Here is a 27,856-nt window from a genome sequence, read left to right as displayed (position 1 = left end):
CCCACAATTATTGCATTCTCACTGCTATTTCTTGTTTATTAAAATTATTTACTATTTATTTATTAATAATGTATTATTTATTAAAACATTTAAATAAATATTTGCCGCCATGTTTAATTTACAAATAGGCGTTTTCTTTTTTAAACTCATTTCCACATTCTGTTATTCTAAGTCGAATTCTTAAATAAATTTTTATTGCGGCCCCGACAGCAACGAATTAGCCACGTTCCACTCTATTAGTACATGATGTTTCAGTTAATCAACGTATGTTTCTTTCGTTTGAGAATCGCCTGGCAACACTATTTTTGGTTAGAAAAATGTTACGTTGTGCCCACGAAATTTCTTTTCCAATAATCACTCCGCAGACAAAAAAAATAAATTTAACACGCATCAATGTTTTTCTAAGATTCTTGCAATAAATTGCATGACTTTTATTAGGAAAAGCAACACATTTTCCAAATGTTTGAATTCACTTTTCCAAACGCAGGAGAATAATTTAACGGTCAATAAATGTCGTCCCAAGCACTTGGCAAAACAAAAATAGCTCGGCACGCCATAATTATATTGATTTGTGAGCTGCTTTTGATAATGACTTTCGTTTATTCTTTAAAGCCTATTTGATTACAAATATAATCAGTCACACGAATCTCATTCATAAATTTGATAAATAATCTCCGTATTCAAAACACAGAAGTTTGAATAGTTTAATATATTCAGGTACTTTTTTTAATACAATACTCTACCTTCATTGTTTCAAAATTTAAATGAGCATCGTAAACTTTTAACTAGCAATAAAGATGTTTGGAAGTTTCTAAAACAAATTCGTTATAATCGATGACAAAATTATATGATAGCTCATCAAGATCAATAACGCACACAAAGCTGCTTCAATTTTCTTTCGTGAGAGAAACATCTGCAAAATCGGAGAGATATAAACATATCCAACAAGCACCATTTAAACACATTCTACAGTAAAACTGGCAAACTCGAAACTGATTAGACTGCAATAAAAATTCACCTTCGGAAAAATCGAGTTTAAAAGTTCAGCGAAAGAAAATGACACTGAATTAATAAGAAATTTATGTTTTAATTAGAAATGGCAGCAATGATGTATTGTTTATAGTTAATATCTTTAATAAATAATACTAACCAATAAACAAATACTTTAAAAAATAATCATAATTTTAAAAAATGTCAATATTTACAGAAATTCTTTTTGAAGCTAAGTAATTTTAATAATCAGCAAACATTATTTTAAATAAAATAATTAAAAAGTAAACTCCAAAACAGTATAATTCACATCTAACGTGTTCAATTATTATTATTATTTTAAAACATTTTCTTTGAAACGCCCACCGAGGAGCTCTGAGTTGCCTTTCTGAGATATGGACTATGTCTCGGCACTCATCCCTTTCCTTCTGCCAAGCATGGTGAATGCGACTTGATGCTCCCATGTCTGCATAGTGTACGTTTTAAAAAATGCAGTCGGTCCAGATAAAAGGCGGCTAAAAAAAGCCTATTACTGCGCGAAATACAGCCAATACGACCTCCACATCGAATGTATTTTTCTCTTGCATTTGTTCCTTTAATTAATACATTGTATAGCAGTTAAGTCCAAAAGTGAATTAAAGACATTAGAACAATTTTTCACTCAAGATCATTGAGAAACCATTCAGAAATAAAATTTAATTAATTTTTTTATCCTTCAATCGATCTTATGTTTAGAGCATTATGCCCTACATGAGACCATGTATAATCTAAGGGAGGGAGGACATACCACTACTACAGAACTATAAAAAAAATTCCAATTTTTAGTTTTGACTTAGAGCTAAGAAAACTGAATTTGAAATATGGATGATATTTTAACCTATTAACAAGAAATTCAAGGATGCAGAGAAAAATTCGCAATACTAACTTTCGAAGTAGCCAAGTTTTTACAGTATTCCTTTTTTCGATACTACTGAACTGACGTTTTTTAAACACAGAGCTATGTTATGATGGCAATGAAAAGCTCTTAGTTGCATTAATCAACTAGCTCTATCATAAGAATAATTCCTATCATAAAGGTACCAGAATAAATTGTTATTAACGTTAATAAAAACTATTAATTTAGGAATTATGCCCCAAATTTATAATACAACTTCAGCTGTGACTTCTTTATGGCATTGTCCTTTTAAGATAGAGCAGACAATTGAATTGCACGTCTCATCGGAATTTGAATCTAGATGTGGCAGCTCACCGAAACTTCAGCAGAATAACAAGCACGGATTACTTTTATTTTGAAAATCATTCAAATTGTACAATTTAGAATCGATGTCAATTTTCTTAATTTAATGCATTGATAGTCAAAAAAAAAAGCTAAGTAACTGATTATTACATGCAACAAATACATATCAAAGAGTTCATGTAAGATAGAGGGGGGAATAAAAGTAGGCGTTTAGGAAAGATTCTTAACAGTGTCTACACGCTCACAAATCTTAATGATTTTTTATAGAGAGCATGCAGAGATGTTAAGCATATTTTATACGACCCCCAAATGTGGGGTCACATGAAAATGGTATTCAGAACATCAATAGAAACAATAACAAAAGAAACGATAAAATATTAAAATAATCATATCCCATGTTTGATTGTGTCTAGCCATAACGCCAATGTCTAGTCTTCGCAACATTCAGACTACACAAAAATGTATAAACATTTGGCTAATAAATTTGAATTTTAAATCATCTTTATCATTTTGCATCGCCATGAAGAGGAATGTTATAGCATTCACTTCCGCGAACACGTTAACACTGCCCACAGAATAAAAAAACATTCCCATTTGAATGGAAAACAGCGAAAGATCAAGCGGATATTCTGTGTTATAACACTGTACACTGTAGAACATAATTGGCACAAGACAATCAAATATTTGAAAAAAATGAAATTGGCTTATGATGTATTCAAACTTAATGACTACATAAACGGTGTTTACATTTTGTATACTTGCATACTGTATGAAAATATTCATTCGGGACATTTAATTATAACTACTAAAAAAACTAAAATTCTTTCATTCACATGTTAAGAATTTCAGCAATTGATTCAAGTAAGAGCTGCAAAACAAAATCCTGAGTAAACATAGCAGTAGCAGTGGTCATAGGTCAGATTATTCTTAAATTAAAATTGCAGTTAAGGAATGCTCACATAATCTGACCAAGTATTTTTACATGGAGTTATAACATGAGTGATTGGTTTTGTAACTTAAAAATAATAATGAAAAGGAAAAAAACGAAAAACATCTATTATTTTCATGACATTTGAAAAACAAAAACAGCAGAAGTTAAAAACCATTTGAGCAAATCTACCGGCAATGCTTAATTTCTGATAAAATTTTAATTCGAAAATGACGACATGCAATTCAGAAAACATAATATTAAATTTATAATCGCACGTACTTAAATTATTATAATGTAACTAAAACATATTAACTATTAAATAAAACACATAGCTTTTTACTTTATAGCATATGAAGCACAGAGATATAGTCTTGAAATCGTCAAAAAATACGGCCTCCAGATTTTGATATCTCCACAATTTTGATTGATTTTTTTTTTTTTTTTAATGCTGCCTGTCAATCGGAGCATAAGCGCGTAAGTGGGAGAGGTTTCATATTTGTATTTATTGAATCAGCACTTCAACATTCCATAATTCCTTTTTAACGTAACTTTTCATTGACAAAATTACAAGAAATTTATATCGTATAATGGTTACTTAATATTTTTGAAATGCAACAAATTTCATATCTAACTTTAATCTTAAAAATCTTTTTTTATAGGTAAAGTAGTTTATTTTTTTTTAAACTGCAATTTTTTTATAGATATTTTTTGCATCATTGCTGATTTCTGAGCTGACGAGCCATCGCTCATCCAAAGTTTGTTCTTTGAGTGGATCATATGAGGATGGGGGGGGGGGGGGGAATTGGGTGAAACTGCTCTTCAAAAAATTTTGTTTTAAAGAAGTAACGTGAGAAATTTATAAAACGCAGAAAATTGAAAATAGCACTCACCTAGAAAAATGTCTGCCGCTAAGTGTCAGTTTTTATATATACTATAATATTTTTGAAATGTAACAAACTTCATTTCTTCATTCAGTGGTAGTAATGATTAAAATCACTACTCTTCAAATAAAGTTTGTTTTACAAAGGCAAAGTGAGAATTGCATAAGACAGAAAACTCAAAATGGTGCTCACCTGGAAAAGATTGATTCTAAGTGGGAAAGTTTTTAAATATACTATAATATTTTTGAAATGTAACAAACTTCATTTCTTCATTGAGTGGTGGTAATGGCTAAAATGACTACTCTTCAAAAAAAGTTTATTTTAAAAAGGAAAAGTGAAAAATGTTTAAAGAGAATATTCAAAATGGTGCTTACCTTAAAAAGATTGGTGCTAAGAGAAAGTTAGAAATTATACTTCTCTCCGGATCTTCTTCAAATGAACGTCCAATCTCCTCCAAGTCTTCCGAGAAAACGAACGCGACAATGATCCTGACTATTTATATCTCTGAATTATGTCGAGTAATCAGACACTCAGTTTCAACATTGAATCTGAACCGTCGATATTAAGTTCAGTATAGAAGACAAAAATATAAGAGAAACGATTGAAAAATATACGTTATATAATAATGAAACACAAGTCCTTTTTTAATGAGCTTCTGGGATATAGAATCCCTCGATAAAAAAATAATAATGCAATTATCGATTGATCATCTTGCCTAACTTGAGATTTCCTGAAATAACCACCTATTTTTAACCTTGGGTATAATAAATAAGATAGGTGAATTGCATAATATAGCTTCTAGGGAAAGTGTAATTAACAATAAACGCCCATGGTTAGAATAAAACGATTTAAAATAAAATTAATAGTCTTTTATCTAATAAAAATGTCAATCTATGCCTTTTACCATTTTTGTATGGAAAAACCGATAGTTTTCAGATCTGATCTCTCTGTACTAAAATATCCTCAAAAGGATCTATTGAGTTAGTTTAGTAATATATATATTAAAATCCCGTTTAAAGCAACACTAGGGTTATTTTGGGACGAACCTCGTAATTTTGAACCGTGGTCAGATGACGAGGATGACACCTGAGCTGGCACACACACCCTCCGAAATTCCAAGCCATGGCAGAGGGAGGGCGTTTGGCCCCGATGGATTTAACATGCAACAGAGCTGCTTACACGACGGTTCTTCGGTGGAATAGCGTCTCGAACCTAATTCCTCCGGTTCCGAAGCCAAGACCTTACCACCAGGTCATCTTGGCCCCAAAAGGGCTGTGACAGCCTAGTCTTAAGTATTCGGTTTCGGGGCAAAAAGCCTATAAGATCGAAATCCGACTCCACTAAAGATCTTTCGTACATGCGGGTTAGGAGTACATTATATTTGACATCGTAAATCAAATGCCATCCCGTTTGGGGGAGGAGATGTCAGAGGCTGCCAGCTAAAGTGTCGTCCTCAACATCTGACAGGAGTTCAAAATGACAAGATCCTTCCCAAAATAGCGCTACTGGAGCGACCAAAAGAAACATTAATAATACTAAATTTAAAATAACCTCAAGCCCACCAATGATCTAAGGCCATTGGTGAAATACATAAAAGGTGAAAGAAAGTTATGGTCCTATCCTTTGGTTGTACTTTTAACTAATTTCATTTAAAAATGGATGAAAAGATAAGCACTCTAGCAAGGAATTGCTCGCAGCGATCGGGCTCGTTGTTGGACTTTTTATCCAAGCGATCCATAAATGTAGATCAGATTCCCCTAAAAATCCTCTAAGAAAGCAACTTACATGTAGATACTCGAAAAAAAAAAAAAAGCTCGCGCTATACGATGTATCGAGCACTGAATCAAATGATTCGACAGCTGAAGAAACAAAAGTTTCTGCTACACAGCGCGGGGAAAGTTTGATCCACAATTAAGAGATAGCAAAGAAATCATCTATTAGATATATTATCCATATCGCAGGCGTAAATCATATCAAAGAGCATGATAGCCATATACTAAGAGGTAAAAATTAAAGCATCCTTTGTCAAAGTACGTATACAAAAAAAAAAAAAAACTAATCAGAATATGACTAACCTCAACCAAGCATGCATGGTAAAGGGAAAAAGCGTGGCATCTTTTATTAATCAAAACAACCTGGAGCACAAAATAAGTAATACAAGTCTGGCTTAGCTCCTATCTAGGGGGATACGTTGCCTTCCTGTTGGATTTTCAGGGGACATTGACCAATTTTTTATTTCAACTGTAGAAATACCTCCAACGACCAGCCCAACCACAGCGAGCAATTCATGCTAAAACGCACACAGATCTAGTAACTATTAAATAATTAAAATTTGAAACTTCTTCCCTCCTATGTTATACAGTGCCCACAAGGCCAGTAATAATACGAAAAGCAATGATAAGCATTTCAGGACATGGCACAAAAAAGTTCGAAAAATAAACGACCGAAGAAGAAAGGCGAATAATATAAGCAAAGGTGAATTGTTTTCGTACAATAAATCTGTCATTGTTGTGATGTATGTTAATTACAACAAAATGTAACTGACAGAAAAATGCAATTTATATGCAAATTATCAAATATTCAAATGCCTATTTAACTTACCTAAATAAGTTATCAAGGAGCGGGAAAATATATTTGTCACGTGAATATTTTCCCTTTCACTCATTTCTTAAATATATAGAGCCACTGCTAACATTTACAAATATACTGAAGGATTTTCTTCTTTCGAAGGAAAAGAGGGTCGATACATATTTTGAAGTCATTTTTCGGGTGTAGATATTCATTTTTTAAAATTATATTGTGTAGTTATTAAAAGTTCGTCAGAGAAAATTTCGATCTATGATGAAAAGGATCTTAAAGCAAAATTTTAGGTGATTGTTAATATTAAAAAATATAAATAACTAATGCTTCCTTGCAAGGTACTAATGTTATGTATCTTTAGTCTGAGAGTCCAGAAAAACTATGCCCTTCCCCTTCCCAATTTATTTTGAAACGAGTTTTCTTGTCATAGCTTTGAGTTTCCTTTACACGCGATTCTTATTTAATCGAGAAATTATAAAAGCGCTGTTATATCGAAATTTTTTGCCACTTTTACGAACACCAAGATATTGTACTAGCAGCACAAAACTAATAAACTTTAAATTAAATTTCAATTAATTGTTGATAAATAAAAGTTCACTTAAAAGAATTTTTAAATTACATTTTCATTAGTGCCCTGAAAAGGAGACAATTTTTTATTTTGTTTCCTACCTTTTAATCTTTAGTTTTATTTAAGCTATTATAAATTTTAAGAAATCTTGAAGTTATTTATTTTCCTCAAAGTGTTTCACCTACCATGCTACCACCGAAATTTCACTTACTATGTGGTCCCATCAGTACAAAATTTAATTAAATGAATGAATTAACTAATAATTAACTTCGAAAAATGTTTAAGTAGTTGAAGATAACATAAGAAAAACTAATTCACAGATGCCTTTTAAATTTAACATTTGTTAACTGGTTGACACCGACTATAAATATAAAAATAAAACAAAAATACAAGTAGAAAATAGTAAGTGTAGTTACCGTTAAGTTTAAAATACGGAATTAATCGTTTTACCATATAAAACATATAGTCATCAAGAATACAAAACAATATAAAATTCCAAAAGTCAAGCTCATCACAAGGCGAAAGTAAAATATATTAAAAAATTCTGTCTTCACAAACATTAGACAAATCAAACTAAAAAAAAAATTTTAAAAAAAGTGAAATATATATAAGGTTTCATTGTTATTGCAACGACTGTTTGTTTCATTGACGTCAATCACTGTCATTTTTTACTGTTTTACATTTTACACACTACAACTATACTTTTGAACTCAATATGTGCGATCAATCTGCAAACTTCTAAAATAAAAATGGAAAAAAATTTCACAAATGCGTTTTATTAGCGTATACAAAAAGAGAGAGAGAGAGAATTATTTTATCTAAATTTTTTGTTTATTATTTTCGAGCTTAAGACATTCACTGCAGGTTATTTCCTTATCGGATTATTTCTAGTACCTTCAGCTTTTACGATTTGGTTTTAACTTCTAGATTTTAGATTTTTTTTTTTTTATTTCTTTGTAGTTAATGTATACCACAATTCATTATTATAAATATAACGGAATCTTGTAAATATCTTCCTCCTCCATTGCGCAACCAGAAGGCACCTCTCTTTAATCACAATTTTAGCTAATCGATTAATTGAAATTAATCGATTAGATCATGAAAATATTAACAAATTACGTTACCAACTGCAAGAAACAACTATACACCAAGTCTCAAATGTGACTGTTTGCGGTTTATAGTGCTAGGGTCATTATATGACCAAAAAAAAATTAATTTAATTTTTAAAAATCCTACAAACTTACTTTCCTTAATTCAATAACTGGTATCACTAAAGCAAGTGATAAAAATTTAATGATTAAATTTTGACGAGTTAAACATCGAAAAGTAAATTTGAAAGAGAACTAAAATGGTTTTGAAAAGTAGTTTGAATCTGAGAAAAAAATCGAATAATTTTTTGAAAAAGTAAATATGAGAATGTCGATCAATCAGTGCAGGTTAAGACATATAAAAGAAAAGCATTAAAGATTATTCTCTTTGTCAAGTCAAAAAATAAAAAGCTGGGTTTTAAAATGAGAGCTTTCAATAAGGATGTGTTTCAATGACGTTAAACATTTACGATGAGAACAAGTAGAATCTGATTCATCCAGAAGACGATGGTGGGTACAATTTCGTGTGTCCAATAGGTAGCCTGATCAGATTGGTGTTCGTATAAAATCTCAAGACCACTAATAGAACAGGAAGTAATTGAAAAATCTTGTAAGAAAATTCCATCGTCACAAAGACGAAACAAGTCAGATTAAATAAAAGCGTGGAAAAAAAAAAAAAAGAGTCTTGTAAAATACTATTTAACTTCTTAACTAGGAAACGAACAGAAAGAAGGGGGAAATAAGAGGGAGGGAACATCAAAATTCTCAAATTAATAATGAAATATTTCTTCACGGAAAGTACTTATTTAAAAAAAGAAAAAGAGGAAAAAAATTCTAAACAATACTAATTTAAAAAATGAAACTGTTATCAGCGGTTATTATTTTTTTTTTTTCTTTAATCCTATTCAGAAGTGGGAAGAAAAAAAAAAAAAAAAAAGGCTTCTAAAAAAAAAAGTTTATCCACTTGGAACTGATACTTAAATAGCATATCCCTTATCAAAGCGTTGAAATATTCTTCAAAAAGATTGCAAGCTTTAGAATTAGAAAAAGGGGTTCACTGCAAATCTAATAAAAAAAAAAGCAAACAATAAATTATTACCTTTCAAAAAAATGAAATAAAATTAATGTTTAGAAAAACAAGATCATAATACAACGTTTCATGAATTTGACTACATTTTTTTTTAAATCTTATATTAATAATGAATCGATTCATGGTTATATGAAACGTCATTTGATGCAATTATGTTTCAACTTTTAACAATACGTTTTGAAATCGAAATTTCAAAGCACATTATTTCACATTTTTTTGGTTTTGTTCGATTTTATTTGATACAGTTAAATGGCACAAAAACAGTTTTAACTAGATTGTGCCAAACATATGGAAGTCATCAAGTCCTGTTGTTTTAAATGCTAATTCAAAAAACACTGTCATATATTATGACTTGTCACTCTGTACAATCTACAAAAAAAAAGTAGTCGCAAAAAAAAATACTCCATTACTGATGTAATGTGTTTATAAAAACATTTATATCAAATTGCAAAATTCAATCATTTTTAAAGATTTACGAGACCAATTGTTAAAGGAAAAGTAAGTAAAAAAAAAAAAAAAAAAAGCTTATCGACAAGATGTGTTGCATGAAGGCTGCCTACCTAAGAACTAAACAGAAATATCTACTTGTTCTATAAATTTTCATCATTAATTTTAACTCCACGCGAATTCTGAAAAAAGTACATAAAAAATGAGTAGTACTTATTGCTCTCTTTAAATTAGTAAAATCGATGTTGAGGCTTTTATATTACATATATATATTATATATATATATATATATATATATATATATATATATATATATATTCAGTGAATTCACCGAAATTCAACACTGAAGCTAAAAATTCAAACCTTAAGCTTATGGTGTATAGTTTATTTGAAAAATATTTTTTTTTTATCAACAACAGTAAGTATGTTTAAGTAAGATGGGTAAAGAAGACATGATATAAATATTGCAAATTTTATATCTCATTATACCATTTGTGAAAGCAAGAGACTTAAAAATTAAAGAGTTACTTAACCATGTTTGATACAAAAGTAAAAAAGGGAAAAAAAATCTTTACGGGGATTTTCCTTTCATACGGATTTTCTTCCCCCTCTCTTCTTTAACAGCAAATCTCTTCGAACGTTTGCCTCCTTTCGATCAATCTCATATTTTGAATGCAATGCTTTTTCGTATTCATGAAAACACATACAAAAAAAAAACCAATTTCGAAAAAAAAAGAGGGGAAAAAACTTACTAAGCAGCGCACGCGTTGAACTTGAAATGAAAAGGTATTGATACAGCTCTAAGACCGGTTCCTTCACATAAAGAAGAAAATTCATCGGAGTAACTACGTTTTCGCGGAATTAGACTGCTTGACATCTTCAGAACGAGTTGCTTTACGCATAATAAATAAAAGGAACGGGATGTTAATCATATAAGTTTATGATGGAAGTTTTATGATGTCAATGATAGCTCGATTTAACTTCGTTTTCTTTCAATAAAGAAGCAGCAGTTGAAAAATATCATATAAGAGTCAATTAGGGCGAGATGCAATCGTAATTTTTGGACAGCATATATACAGTGCACACACACAAAAAACATTAATTTTTTAGATGACTTTTTAAAACAGCATTAGAAATATAAACTTAATAACGAAAAAAAAAAAAGTGCTTCCAGCTTGGTTAGCAGATTAAAGTTGATGAAAACTTTATAATTAAATATTAAAGGAAACTTTTTAAACGGAGAAGTTTGGGCATCCCCCCTCCCTCAACGTATAAGATAAAACATTTTAAGCACATTAATATATGCAAACCCTTCATTGAATGAACATCAATTTTCCTCGCGGCATAATAATCCAATCACAATTTGATCCTAGCTGGGGGAGGGGGGGGCAGAGCTGGAGCTGTTTGGCATTTAAATTTTAAAATACGAATAGGGTGATTTTTGTTATTATTTATTTATTAATTGTAACTTTTCAGACCATCTCCACTCAGGATAGCAGCTGATATCCAATTTCGGCAATTAGATATAAATAATAATTCTATTTAATCCTCTTTTTAAATGAACATATTATAAAAACTATACTGGTTCCTATTGTTGTTTTTCAATAAGATTTTAATCATTGTTCTTTTAAATAGCACCTTCATTGCACACACATAAATATGCAGGAAAGAATAAAAGAGAATGAAGGAAATGAAAAAATCGTGTAACGTAATTACATAGATATTCATCCGCACTATTATATTCCATAGTTCGATAGCCTTATTCCAATAATTATAATTATTTTAGTTAAAACATGATTTGCACTTCCATAAAGAAGAAGAAAACTTAAAAACCACCTATAGGTTTTTTTTAAGCACATCTTATAAGGGACAAGAATGTGAAAAATTAATATAGAATCTAAATTATCCAACTTAATCTTGGAACACCACAAAAACTCGGGGGGAGGGGGGAGCGATCGGAAAAATAGGAGGCAGCATACAAAATGATATTCAAAAATACATAAAAATTTTATATATTAAATACATTCAAACAATTAATCAGATACAGGATTACAATAAGCTACTGGACGTGAAGGCTATAGCATTAATTTTCATTATAATACAAAACGATACGAATGTGATATTAAAATTTATAAGCCACAACATGCATCCAATTCTAAACAACTTTAATTTTTTTTAAACTAATACTATCTTAAAGGAATGGCCAAATGATTCATTGAGCATTTTCATTTTGTCCAGTCTTTTCTTTGCTATTTAAAACTTTCCTTAGGCGGTAACTGAGCAAATAAGAAATATAACACTCCCACTTAATAAATCGCATATCAATTTCTGCAGCTCATCAAAATGTTGCTGTCTGTGAAAGGATTAAAATCTTGTTACACTCGACTTTCTAAGAAACAATATCAAGAAATTACTCTAAGTAGAAAATGAGGAAAACAGTATTAAAATCATCTTTCGTAGTATTAATGCTTGGTTATCAGATAATAACCACAGATCCGCTGGTAAAAAAATAAATTCGTCTGCGTCACTCAAACACAGGAGGGTGAAGGGAAATACAATGAAAACTTACCGATAATAACAAAAATAACAAATGAATTATATAATGTGCATGCAGACCTATCCATACTCATAGAATAGAAACTATACAATGAAAAACCACCATATCATCAAAGAAAACAAAAAAATAGATTCATCTCACGGGAATCCCGAAGGCGCGTCACTCGTGTTAACCAATGACAGGAAACGCCACAGGAAGAAAAGTAATTGTTTCATTAGACAGGCAGCCATACGCAGACCAAAATAAGTGCGGCTTACAAACAATCTGATATTTGTAAAATATAACTATAATTCCACCTTGTTAAAACAGTGTAGATAAGTGATGCACATGCAACCTTTTAAAAGAAAATGCACAAAATTTTACAAATAGTCTATTAGAAATATTAAATTGATCAATCCCTGGTCAGACACAAAAGGGAGAAACATGAAACCAGTGCTAATTGCGTCTCACTCTAATTGTATCTCATTGTATCTTTTACTCACTATAATAGATATGATTAAATGAAGAATTTGATCGAAAGCATCAATTATTTACATAATTGGCAAAAGCTTAGAGGGCACACTTTCGAAACGAGGATTCAGACGAAGCGACCTATTCACATCTAATTACGAAAATTGAATTCCTGGAAATAAAAGGGATCACTGGGAATATTATATAAAATAATAAACAATCATTAGTTCAAGTTGAAAAAAAAAACTTATTGAATAACATATCTTCGGCAAAAATAGATAAAAACGCAGCGGTAAAGGTCATTCAGTTGTCATTCGAAACCCTTCAAATATACTTCAAAGCTCGTTTCATTCATTGCAAGTATTAAAAGATAGTATCTTTAGTAGTAAACAATCTGATACAGCTATCAACTTTCGAATAAACGGCAGTACGGTAAAATTTGAAGAAAAACTTTATTTCGATCACGTTATTTTCAGCATATAAAAATATAAAAGCAGCTTCAATAACAGCACATTTACTTGACAGCAAACGATTTTATACGGTTTCCATTTCAGCACCTAACATTTTTATTTAAATTCTATTAACTCTAGAAGTCGAAAAACTATGTGATGCGGTCCCAAAAGTTCAAATTCATTGTACCTCACAGCAAACGCGTGTCTTCTCAATTTCTTAAGTAAATTTTCGTTTAAATTGAAACAACGTGTAATGAGCATAAAATGAGCTGCTTACGCATAATCGGCTTAACAGCAATACAGGATTCTTTTATTTAGTATATGAAAACTGAAGTATTACGTTGCCCATCAAGAATATAAATTCATCACACCTCACATCAAACAAGCGTGTCACATATCTTTTAAGAAATTTCTTATAAATCTTATAAAAACTAAAGCATAAAACGAGCAAGCTTGCACGTAACCCGCCATCTACAATACTAAGTTCTTTTATACGCTGGCCCCCTTCATATCCTGCTGAAAGAAAGAGCCCATTTCTGAACCGAGTCTTCCATTTTCGATCTTTCTTCGCGTCTACACGGATTAACTGACACGCAAGGAAGGAACGACAACATTGTATCCAAAACTTCACAGCACCAGGGACTTCCTTAATTTATATCGATCCCCACCTCAGCAGAAAATAGTCGTTCGAGCCACAAAAGAGCAGTCACTCGGATTACCTGTCGTAGGGAACCAACTCATCGATTCGGATGTGCCGTCAAGGATGCAGCAACATCCAGTAGTAGAAGACGTCCATTTGAATTCTCTCGATTATTTGGCTAATTAAGAAAAGGAACGTTCTCCTTAGCAAGAAAAAGAATGCCTGGATCGAACAAGCAACGAGTTTTGGAGACCATGCGCAATGCCATTGCAGACGCGCCGACATTTGTTCCGCCGTCTGAGAAAGGAAGGGGAGTGGGGGAAGACAAAATTCAAAAATGCGTAACCGGATGATGAGAATCAGAACGCAACAAAAATAAAAAAAAGAAGAGTAGAGGAGAAAGGAAACACAAAAAGGGAGAAAAGCACCGATTCCTCTGGAGCCACTGGCTGTGTTTCCCGTTCGATAATGCTCTTCTATAAAAGCCAGCCTCTTCCGAATTGTTCGCGGCGAAAACGAGAAAAATCTCTTCGATTCCGTACCCCCCCTCCCCCCTCTACGGCGATTAAAAGTCCTTTGCTGAAATTAAGTTTGACTCATTTAATTTGCACAGTCTCTAAAGTTGTCATGCTGCAAAGAATCAATATTTTGAACCACTAAATCGCCAGTAATATATTATTTGCAGATTGTAAAGAGAACTGCTTTTCAGCTGAGAGCATCTTTTCATTTCGGTCAATCGGGAATTCCTATGCAATTTTCAAACTTTCTCGTTATAAGGGACATTCGAATTCCCCCTCTCTCTTCATTCGACAAAATCCATTTTGAACTTTTAAGTAAAAATCTTGCAAACTGAAATCTTAACAGTCAAATTAAAAATTCTTCATGAAAAACAATTTAATATATAAATTATTTTTTATTTTTTACTTTAGGTTTCATCAAACATTCTAAAAAACGACAATTAGAATCTGATGAGATCTCAATAGTCAAACATCAAAATTAACAAGTTAAAACCAAACACGGAAAGCTTAGTGACTAGTTAGTTATAAAGATGCTATAAAATTACAAAGAAACCAATTCATGCTCACGTGATGCACATCCAGGGCATAATTTAATTCTAGAATTCATTTTGCAGTTTCCAAAAGAAAAAAGGTATGACGTCATAAAACTAAATATTAGACAAGTGCAGTACGCTTATCACGTGATTTGCATCGCGTGTATCTACTCCATTAAAAGAAATTAAATATGACTTAAGGTTTCACCAGCAAGCAAATAAAATATGACGGCAATTTAATGATTTTAGTACTCATTTTATTTACTTTTCCCAAACTATGAAACAACAGGATGAAGAATCCTTTTAAATTTATCTTTACTTCCTTTTTAAATTGAATTTTACGGGACAGGTGCAAGGAAAAATGTATTTCCTGTTCCATTTTTGTTACGATGTTTATTATTCATGTATGCCCAAACCAGGCAAATACGGAATCCCTCATGTGCTGGCCTCTATTGGAAGCATGGTCGTCGCCGAAATGATCGACGACCCGATAAGTAAAAACGCGTTTTTACCCTTAAAATAGTGTAGCAATTTATGAAGGCGTACATTGAGCGAACTAAAATCACCCGAGCTTTCTGGCAAAGTTTCAGGGTCACATGATTTGACAAAATTCCTGAAATAAACAAGGATGTAGTTCTTGTTCCGGTGTTGATTGAGCATAAAGAGTTGTTTTCTACGCATGCAAGACATCGTTTTCACTTTGTTTTAAGTTGCTTAAAATGAAAAAGGAAAAAAGGGGGGAAAGTTTCAACGTAGAACACATTAAGATATTGTTCGCCCAATGCATGTGACGCTTGGCAAACGTCCAATTATTTCTCAGTTAAAAAAAAAAGAAAATGAAAATTTAGTTATCAAATTTTGTTGTACTCTTTTGTAAGGTATTTTTATTGTTTCAAATAAACGATACTACCAGTTTTTATAAAACTTATCCAAGTTCGATGTCAGGAGTTGATTATCATTTTCTGATTTACGAAAAATGATTATATTATTCTTTCAAGCATACGGATATAATGTTGTTACGAATCAAAGAAAACAATGGACTGTCGAAATCTACATTACGTAATGTGTAAAGATTTGTGTATTAAGAAGAAAGGCAAATATTCCGACTTTTTTTTATGGCTTTTCGTATACCACGGCCAAGCAGTGAAAAGAATGACTCTGTAAATCAATTTATATTCTACATATCTGAAATAGCATTTTTACTGGGTGCATTGCTCTTTAAAAATATTAACGTCTAGAAAAAAATCCAAGTAAAACTTCGTCACATATTTCATAAAATTTATTTCTTTTAACTTTCCTATTTATTTTTGAAACCAATAGTATCAATTCTTATTAAATTATGCTTTAAATTAAATATATATATAACTATTTTTAAATATTGCTCATTTTTTAAAACCAGCGAGTGAGTGCACTTGTACTCTGCTCTAACACTAAAATATCAAACCAATTAAAATGATTGGTCATTCTTTGGTAATTCTAATGTTAATAATTTACCACCGAGTTTAATTTAAAATAAGCGGGGTAATTCAAATAATTATTTTACTTTTTATAAGTGATGAATTAGTTTCATTAAATCAAAATGCTAGATATCAACAAATCTTACTTCTAATTCCTTTAAAAGAATTTCATACTTCATTTGAATTTTTTTACGAAAATTTCTTATTTAAATCGCTCACTCCCACATCGAGTATTAATTACTTCCACAGTTCAGTTTTATTTGCCGATTTGTCTTTTTCTATCAAATTAAAAAAAAAATTAATCCAAATTTGGGGAAACTTGGTTTATACAATTTCCTATTTAATTTTTAATGCATCAACACGTGTAACTGCCGCACAACCTAATAGAAAATGGCAAATTTCCCGAACAAGTTTATTTCACAAGCACGAAAAGTTTGATATTAAGCCTAAACATTGAAAAAAATACAGGAGGCAATGAAGCAAAGAGAACTGGTGGAAACGACAATTTGTCGTTTGCTCCGTGAGATAAAAGACGGTTTCAAAAGAATCAATCAAGCAATCAGCTTTTAGATATATAGCATGATTTCGACTTGGTATCGATGATACTACTATCGTTATTTTATTAGACAAAAAAAAATACCATACAAAAAATATTTAGTTTATATATTTTCAAACATTTCGAAACAAATAATGGATTCTTCGATTTTTCTATAATCGTACTTGAGCTTTGGACAAGGAAAAAAGAAACAAAAAAAAATGGCAAAGCGGACAGCTAACTTTGAAAGGTGAGAGAAATAAGTAATTAACTTACAACATTCATTTCAACCTTGGCGCATAACCTGCAATTTTCTAGATTCGCATCGTTAAAACTAACCGCCGTTAACTTATGCTTACGTATTAATCTTGACAAATAATGGAAACTGGTTTCCTTATCATCACATGTTAACTATTTAGCCATGCAAATTATTTTACAACACGAGGAAAAAATTAAAGCAAAAAGAAAGTGCCGTATTTATTCTTTCTAATCCAAAAAATACATAAATCTTAATATCCATTCGTAAATATTGTCTGACATTAGTAGTTGTTTGCCTTTCCTTACTAGCATAAATAATTACAATCCATAATGCATCGTTTTAAAAATAAAATTCTAATGTCACATGCTATCCTAATAAAATAACAGGGGGTTAATCTTCAAAGATAATTGGGAGCCACTTATTGATATGGCATTTTTTTAATAGCCATGTTATGGATGTCAAAGACCACTGAGCGCGTATTCTATTTGAAAACCTTCCCATGAAAGAATAATAAATTTAACAGTAAACTACGATAAACTATATTTCTAATTAATAATTTATCAACCTCTAATAATTCAAAATCATAAATATAATTGATATTTTAGAGCTCCGGAAAAATTTTTAATAAAAATCCAAAATTCGCGACATAACGTGTGTAATAACTGCATATTGTATCTAATATCAACTCAGTTACACTTCTTTAAAGCACATGTGCAGCATTTTTTTTAATGGATGTTATCTTTATTTCATGAATCCATTTCTCTAGGATCCGCAACTAATTTTCCGAAATTTCATCTATATCCTACCAAACGCGCTGGATGATGATGAACGTTAATTGAAATAACACCTGGCAATGTATCCTAGTAGGCAACTACATAAAGAAAAAAGAGAAGAGAGAAAGGAACTCTCAATTTTCATTTCCTTTTTCGAAAACACGACAAATACATATAAAAGGAAATCTGAGGATCACAATTTCATGCGTTTGTTTTATAAAAATTGTGATAAAGCATGTATTGAAGCAATAACCTTCGTTTCCACGTTCTCATAAAAGTCCGTTTTGAACTAAGGGGATTTATACACCGAAAGTTAATTTTCAGTTAATGTAAAAATAGGTAATTAATATTTAACTCCATTAATTGGCTTTGGATCATTTTATTTCAGAATTTTAATTCATGAAGGAATGAGAAGTGTTAGTAAATAATTCATTTCAATAAAAAATACAATTTTCTAGTTATTTTCTTGCTCACAAAATAGCAAGAAAATAACTCAATAAACAAATTAACTAAACATAATATATATCTACATTAGATTTGTCCTTGACATTAACTTTCAAAAATTCAAGTGAAAGAGTTGACGATGAAATCTCTCCATCTGAACATTAACTTTCGTCGATAAATTTTAATACTCTAAAAGTCACTAGACAAGATTACAATAATTCGTTCACCCACACCACATGGCGCACTCTACCATTTATTCTTGTTTTCCTTCCCTCTTTTTCGCTTGTACGAACGTAAATAAACAGTTTATTTTTTGCATCAACAGGGTGTGGTCGTATTGTATACTTCCTGTAAGACATAACTTCCTTAGAACCTGGGTAAGAGAATTTCCGAGATAAAATACATAATGAAGTCTTCTTTCCTCCCCTATATACTGACCATAACTCTTGTTCAAATAATTTCATATTCTAAATTATTTTTTCGATCAAACATTTTAAAGTGGATTCTTTTATATTAAACATAAAAACATCAAATTTGCAAATAAATAAGTTATTTTTATAAATAACCTAGTATAAAAAGTATTACTACCCCTAATGAGATAATCACAAGCATAAACAAATTATATTTGGTACTAATCATACAACTAACTGATTTAAGTAAGTAAGCCAATTCTAAATTTTGAACTAAGATTCTTTAAAAGTTAATGAACTAAAATATGGATATTTTTTATCTAGTATCTGCTGAAAAAATACAAAATAAAAAAAATTCTCACTAATTTGCACTTAATTTAACACCCGTAAGACCGACGTGGAAAATAAATAAAAATGGTAATAAAATTTTATATCAGCAATAATAAAAAAAACATCTAGTATCTTTATGCATAAAAAGTATGATAAATACAAATAGTTTAGTATAAAAGAAAAACGAAATAATCAAATTAGCATGCTTGGATTAATATTGTATACAAGTTATTCTTAACTGCAACTTATTGCTTTTTAGAAGGATTTTTTATGACAGAAAAATAAAACTGCATATTTATTGACTCAATTTCCATACTAAAATGAATAAAAATCACGATACCTATAAATCATTTTAAATGAAGGGCAGAAATACTTAAAGAGAAAGGAAAACACTTGCGTGTCTAAATTCGATAACGTTAGAATAAATGAACGTTAGTTTGGACTAGAATGAAAATTTTTTCCTTCTCTGAACACGTTTTTTTTTTTTTTTTTTTGGGGGGGGGTAATTAAATCAAATAAAGTTTCGATCATCATAAAGCTACTGGTTAAATCCTAATCCACTTCAAAATTTAACGACATAGGAATATAATTATAGAAATCACACAAAACAATTATCTAGAATTTTAAGAAAAACGAAAAAGTCAACTTCACGAAACTAATTTAATTCGATAGGAACCAAGGTAACATCTCAATTTAAAACTATTCTTCTGTCGTTAAAACCATTAACATGAATCGCATCCAGACAAATTATTAACTTCAACAACAACAAAAAAAAAAAAAAAAAAAAAAAAACAATGAAAAAGAGGCAAGAAATTTTTTTCCCCTTTAAATAAATCTCACAAGTGAATATTAAAGATGGTTGACTACTAACCACATACTAATTAGCTGCAAACGCGAAAGTGTATCTTACTGACTAAACTGCTAGTATAATTTTACAGAAGATAATAAAAGAAAATGCGTTTCTCCACGAAATTTCATTAATTGATTTTAAACATAACTCGTACAGTAAGCCATCAGGGATCACAAAAACAATTTCCAAAACAAAATAATTCGAAATTGACAATAAATCTCCCGCATTACGGTGCAAAGGAAGGGGGGAAAATGTTTTCAAAACTAATATTACACAATAAAATATCGATGATAGAACAAAACCAACTCTTCAAGAAAGAATCGAATAGAATAAGAAACGTCCACTAAATTCTGCATTTTTTTTTTTTTTTTAATACGGTTTGGTTTTCTATCAGCGAGTGAGGTCAGTAGAGAAAGGTATAGGGAAACAAGTGTATACCACCAAACCAGGGAATTAAGCAGATCTAATCAGTCTTCCGTTTTGTTTCATTCGTATGGCTTCTTTCTACCTCCATGCTTCGTGTTCTGGGAAGGTGCTTTAAAAGCGATATCTCTCTTCGAAAAAAACGTCTAGAAATTACTATACTTTTGCACTGTATTACTCCTTAAAAAAATATGGAGATTACTTTCAAATGTAAGCGAAAGTTGCGCCGAAAATAATTTCCATATATTTGTTTTTTATTAAAGGCATGTTGTCCAACAACATATTTTAAAACCGTTTCGGTTTCTAAACAAATTATTCGCTTTCTTTATAAATCAGCTTGATAATCGAAGACAAGGAAATGTACTTGAGAAATCGGAATTTATAAAGGCAGTATATTATTCTACTGCCTTCTCAGAATTAAAAAATCTATGGAAAAATGAAATTGCAAATTTTAATATTTTTATCAACTAAATATCATTAAGATATCTGTTGTGATAATAATAGAACAAAAAGAAGGAAAATCTCAGAAGTGTTAAAAATCATTTTAAAGATCAACTTACAGTTTTAAAAAAAATTATACTGAATACAAATTTGCATGCAATTCCTGCATGAGTTTAATCTCTTAAAGGTATTTCTCCCACCACTCCCTACTTCCTATCCTGTTAATATTTGAGTAACAATTGAAACTGCAAAAAAAAGATAAGAATAAATTATTTTTTCTGCTTTTATAGATTGCAAATTTGTTAACAAAACCTTTAATACAATACTTTCTATTTCATAAATAAATATTTATTTTAATTTTCAGCAAATTACTTTTATTTTAATATAAACTTATAAAACAATATAATTATTCTATTAAGTTACTATTAATTGGCGAAACAAAAGCAAAGGATTAGTTTTTAAAGATAAAGCTAATGTATTTCCTTAAAAAAAAACATAAAAAAATATGCCTACATCAATTTAGTGAGAACATGAAGTATTCATGCTTTCACTATAATGTGTTAAATTTGAAATCAAAGCATTAGCTCCCTTTGCAGTGAATATTTTACTAAAATCAAAAACTGTCTACTTATATTCAAAAACTGCATGAGTTTAAAAAAAATACATGGAATATTTCAAATGAGAGCACTTCAATATAAACTACCACTTATTAGGAGCTCAATGAAAATTCTCACTTCTATACTTCGGATTGCAATTATATTTATCTTCAGCTTTCACCTTAATTCAATACAGAATATAAGCATCATATTCCTCCATACTACTAAGAAAATTGGACTATATGATCACAAAAATACACTGAAATCGAAAGGTTTCCTTTCCTGTATCTCAATAAAAGAATGGATATTTTTCTAACTGTTCAAATTTAATATATAGCCATTACTGTACAGTGACATACACAATTCTAAAAGTACCATCAGAACATACTGGTTTGGTAACTGTTTTATTTAATTTATTAGATAACTGACTGCTACTTTAAAATATTGAAGAGATGTAGACTTATGAGGTGATTAATTCATCTGAACTTTCAAATTTTATCAAATCTGTTATTTTGTCTTCAAATAATTTGATATGAAAGTATTGGTTAAGCTTGAAAAAAAAATATTTTATCCAAAGAAAAATTGCCTTATTGTATCCAAAAACCTACAAAACCTTTAAGACAACTACATACTACAGCATGCAAGAAACATTATATTAAGAAAAGATGTCTCTGGGATATATATGTGAAATAAAGATCCATTTTGGTTTCTAATTAATTCATCCCCTTAGTCTTAAGTTCTAAGCTTCAAAATTCTTTTTTCTTATTTTGAAATTGAAAACTGTTCCAATAAATTGCCAGTTAGATACTACATGAAAAAATATATACTTCCATGCATCTTTCAACTCATTTTTCTTGCATTAACGTTGAATTTGTATCTTTTTCGAACTTAAAAAAATACTAATTTGTTTTCTATGAAAATTTAGAATTAACTGATTTGATACATGTATCCCATAAATTATACAGCATCTAATACTTCCAGAACATTTTGCATCACACAGCAAGACATGATTTCCATCTGTTGGTTACATTTATGATCACATGCTCTATGTAGAATATTTTTAGAATCAGTATGTTCTACAAACTTTTATGTTTGAGCCTTGAATTCTAATATACAAGGACTAATATATATGAATTTAACTATAAGCAGGCATCACATATTATTAAACTTTGTGAAGATTCTATAGTTTAACAAATATGTAAAATTATACTGTCATTCTGCCTTTTTTCAAATTATATATTATTTATTATTTCAATGCTATGATATATTCTTATGTAGGGTCAATCAATTAAAGCAAGATGGCAAGTAAAAAAAAATTAACTGCAGATAATGAATATCAAGATAAAATTTATGGATTTTGTAGATTTGACAGTTTTTTTTTAATTGTTTAATAAAGAATTTGCATATAAAAATTTTCAGGAAGTTATAATACATATCTCAAATGAGTAACTGACACTACATACCTTATAAACAATTTTTAATCAACATTTACTAAAAATCTGAAGGTAAGCTTTAGTTGCAAGTAATCTTCATTAAGCTGCTCACTATAAGATTAACTGGAAAATTCTATTGAAACTTGAAAATTTTTTGATCCCAAATGCAAGAATGATAACAGTTTATTAACAAAATAAAGAAACATAAAAGCCAACACTACAAAGATCAAACTCAAGGTATAAGGAATAGCCCATTAGATAGCACTCAAAATGTCAGATCTAAAAAGTTTAGGATGCTTTTCAAAACAAAAATGCAACACTGTAGATTTCTTAAATCCTGAAGTGAACTCCTTATGATTTACAATTAGCTTACAAAAATAATTATAAAAAAATAATTTAACTAATTATGGATTTAATTTGATTTTCATTTTATAATTTTTTAATAAAAGGTATACTGTTTGCTACATGATGATTATAAAATCAAAAATTTAATTCACTGATGATATTCTATAGAACTGAATAATTAAAAAAAATTTAGATATAAATAAATGCACATCATCATCATGGACATTATATTCGTGTTCGGCAAACTAACAAAACCCACAAATAATTAAACAAGATTAAATTCGCTTAGTTAAACATCTTTAATCAATTTGTTTATTCACTGATAATTTGCTTTCTTTCAATCAATTGATGGTTATCTATTTAATTATTTTTGTTCTTGCATGTAAATACACGAGCCAACATTTTTAAGTGGAAAATGGTAGTGAAAAAAATTCTTAGAATGAAGAGATAACAGATTTTTTACTAATAACTTTAAATTTAAATGTTGTATAATTAAATTATGTTATTCAGAGAGATTCATATCTAATTAAACTAGTTATTGTTATACTCTAAGAAATATGCAGAAATTAAAAAAAGTGGATTGACTTTGACTAATAATACATGCAAATCATAGTAATATCATTAATATACTTTTGTACAGATAAATTTGTGCTTTTCTAACTTTTACAAACATTTATTTTGTTCTATTATTTGCATAAATAATATCAAAAAATTTCACAGAAGCCTCTTTACTAATTTAAAAAGTATGAATTTCTATTTTAGAAAATATTACCTAACAAAATATTCACATATAAAACAATTTTATGTTCAGCCTTATCTTAATTCAATACCAGAAATGCTCATTTTATTTGCATATAAATTTTTTTATTGATCAACTTACATTTAAAATGGAGAGTTACCAAGAAATGTAAATCACTACAATTAAATTATAAAATGATCTTTTAAAAATAATATAGTGCATTTAAAACTAATTATAGCAATTAACAATATGTTAATATATGTGTAACATCTAAAATTAATGCATTCCAGTCTTTCACAGGTTATTTTCAGCTGCTAACATATAATTTTTAAAATATTTTAATATAACAATTTGTACAAATACTAAATAATATCATGTAAATATTTTTGCTCTTGGGTATAAATGTAGAAAAAATGTCTACCATAAAAATAATTAACAAATTGGACACAGTTTTTTTGTCATGAAATTCAAGCAAGAAACTGTTGCAAGTACATTACTGAACAATTTACAGCAAAATCAGCACTATTTTCATTTGAGTAGGTTAAGAAAGGATTACCTAATACAGCTGGCAAAAATTCAAGATAACTGCATAAGAAAACAACTGGGTTTATGAGATAAAATGCCAACAATTTAAAGAAAAAAATTAAGAACAGATAAAAGAAGGAATGTCATATAAGCAAATTAAAATTGCTTATTTCTGTTGAAATTTATCAATACAGTTTATATTTGTCTGGTTCATTCTTGACTAATATAATAAATCATATACTTAATATTAAAGTTTTCATGTTTTATATTATTTTAAGATCATTCTATATGTTAAGAAAAAATTTTATAAGATTCAATCTAAAGTATATAAAATTATATTACATTTTTAGAGGGGAATGAGATATCAAACATTTTTTAATAAGCTTATTAGACAGAAAATTAATTTTAAGAAATATTTAATTTCTAGAAACTTAGCTTAAAACTTGTATTTAGGATACCTTTGCTTTAATGTAATACCTTTTTATTTCCTAAATTTAAAAATATTCTGATCTCTCAGTCAATATAATTTAATTGAAACTTAAATTATATTCATTTATATAAATAGATGAAATATGTGAAACTAAATATAATATGCAATAGTTTCAGAAAACATTTTTGTAGTTCAAAAAACTTAAACAAGCTCATATAGCTTATAACATACAGTACCAAATACATACATAAAAACAAAATCAGATGTATTTATAAACACAAATCCTACATATTATTTAAGATTCTACCAACTAATAATATTTTCTAAATTAAAAGCAAATTAATACGTTGATCCAGTTTTTGTATGCTTTTGATTAGTTCTTTATAAAAGTTTCTTCCTTTAACCATAAATTTCATTTAGACCAAATATTTGACACAGGAAAAATTTATAAGAAACAGCATACCTTGTATACTTTTCATAGTAAATCTAACTCATTGGTAAACAAACTATACAGTAGCAGCTTCACACACAAATGCAGCACAACAGTGCAGAAAGCATGTTTAACTCAATGATACATAAGGGCAGGGAGTGGGGAAACATATTTCATCATTAATCACAAGAAATTATGTAATTTAATAGCTCCTTGTAGATAAAGAAAATGAAAAAAAATCTGGAAAAAGAACTGAAATACTTCTCTAAATACAAAACTGCTTACTGAATGCATCTGCAGTTTAAATTTAAATTCCTTTTAGTCATTAATATGCCAATTTAGCAAGATTTATATATAGACTAACAGTCTGCATGTAAAAATACATACACAAAAATTTGCATCCTATAACCCAATAGTGATAAGAAGGAAAATAAAAGATTGATTTTGTTTTGACTAAAAGCTATTTATTCCACTCAGGAAGTCAAAGAATTTACAATGCTTTAAAAAAAAATCTATAAGTTTATAATATTGCAGACATGTTAATTTGTTTCAGTATAAATATAACAAAACATCTTCATAATTTGGATGTTTACATAAATTCTAATGCTTAACATACTTGGTTCAGTTCAATTTATTTGCATTCTTAATAGAAGAATCTATTTTTATAATGTAAACAGAATTAAATGCAGAAAGGATTCTAAAAAAAGTAGTTAAGCAGTTTAGAATTTAACCATAATACTTTAAAATGATGAATATTTTTTTTCAAAATATTATTGAATTAAAAAATATGTATAAAAGAAATTTATTTCAAAAGTATGTATTTAAAATAATGAAAAATTACTTTTGAATGAAATTATGCTTTTCAAATATTAACCTGCTCCATAATATAACAGCTAGATAATTTCATTCTGATGTAAAACTAAGAATAAAGAAGTATCAAGTCTGTATTATAATAATAAAGTTTTATACAAGTATACCAATACTTTTAATATAAGAATGTAATAACACTTCAAAGTTAGGAATAACTAACACAATAATAGAATAACTAAATGAATTTAATCTAATCATAATATTAAAATGCAATTTCAAATTCGAGTGTTTGACAACTTTCTGCAATGAATTTATATCCCTATAATGTAATAATTACTCGTGAAAATCACTGAAAACTTATCAAGACAATAACAAGTTAAAGCATTAAGTTTATGATATGTCTTTTAAAAAAAGAAAGAAATACAAACATTTTTTGAATGAAATTTCAGCTAAATAAATAGAAAATTTGGTGGGAGCTCATAGCAGCATTATTTACCGTTGGTGAGATGAATTATGTACACAAGTACAAAGATTTACGTTGTATCTTTCGGAAAATTACATTTCAAATAAATCAAATAGAGCAAATAAAGTTATGTAATACACAGGAATCCGGAACAAACAGTTTTTAATATAAATATAACACTATTAAGTGCGCTATTTGCACCTTCTTGTTCAATTAGGCAATTCTACGAACTACAGCAATTTTTAAATCGCCTATACGGATCTCTTCCTTAATTATATGAAAATATAATAACTACTTTCCATTAAGAACTCCCAAAAAATTTCACACGAATCATAATAAATTAGCATCAACTAAGAAAACAAATACAATTGTCCTACATTAAGAGAGTAAATAAATAAAAGCCCAGTCTTCGGCCCCCTACCCTCTCCCAGAATATCCCGCCGCGACACTTCACTCACCGCTGCTTACTTCCCACGCCAACGCAAGTTGCAAACCGCGTCAGGATATAACACCGCGACCTGAACCAATCTTTAATATTACAATAATATTAACTAGCTGAACATAACTGAAAAGAACTTACTTTATCACAATCGTGCTTTATTTAAAATATTCCAAGGTCAGGAGGTCAGTGACACACAACAATATGAATATTACTCTCGTAAATTAAGTAGAACTTGAGTTTTGATAATCTTTTTCCCCTTCAAGGAAGTCTTTAAACAGAAATTATCAATTCCTCGCTAAATCTGCTATTTCGACTCAAGATGTCCAGTGTCTTCAATTCAGAAAAATCGCATGAGAGGTTTAGAAAACAATTTAATGTTTAATAACAATGATCCGGAATCGCTGTCGTTAAGTGATCAGCGGTAGAAGATGTGTAGAAATGGCGACGATCAGAGAAAGACCGGACAAGTGAGTCGTGATAGGACAGATTGAGCCAACCACTAACGGTTCTTTCTGGCGGAGTTCTCTGTGGCAGAGTCGATTTCAGACGTAGGAGGAAAGGTAGAAGTGCTTGCCTCTTATTGTTCGACGAGTATACATATTTACAAAATGACTGATTGTTCTCTAGTCGCCAGCGATGAGCAGAATCTGGCGGGATTTTGGAATTTCGATAGCAGGGTTGAAATTTTCTGATTAAATCAGAAATGATTTTTTGTTTATTATTTATGCTCAAAATCTGATGGAGTGAAAAGTTTTAAAT

At 29.6% G+C, this 27,856-nt stretch overlaps 1 protein-coding gene across 3 annotated transcripts in view; it reads right to left on the bottom strand.

Moving 5' to 3' along the window:
* The window catches only part of LOC129959999 (C-terminal-binding protein-like), a 74,733-nt gene extending 47,102 nt beyond the window's left edge, over positions 1-27,631 (bottom strand). For 2 of the 3 annotated variants that reach the window (XM_056072973.1, XM_056072975.1), the window contains exon 1: positions 27,236-27,631. The gene's annotated coding sequence lies outside the window, so the exon portion shown is untranslated. Of the gene's footprint in view, positions 1-13,990; positions 14,010-27,235 lie in introns of those variants that run through there. The other variant, XM_056072974.1, reaches the window with a different exon arrangement.
* Between the last annotated feature and the right edge of the window lie 225 nt (positions 27,632-27,856).

This window comes from Argiope bruennichi, chromosome X2 (assembly GCF_947563725.1).
Source record: "Argiope bruennichi chromosome X2, qqArgBrue1.1, whole genome shotgun sequence".
NCBI classification, from domain to species: Eukaryota; Metazoa; Arthropoda; class Arachnida; order Araneae; family Araneidae; genus Argiope; species Argiope bruennichi.
This window is presented reverse-complemented; position numbering and strand designations above follow the sequence as displayed.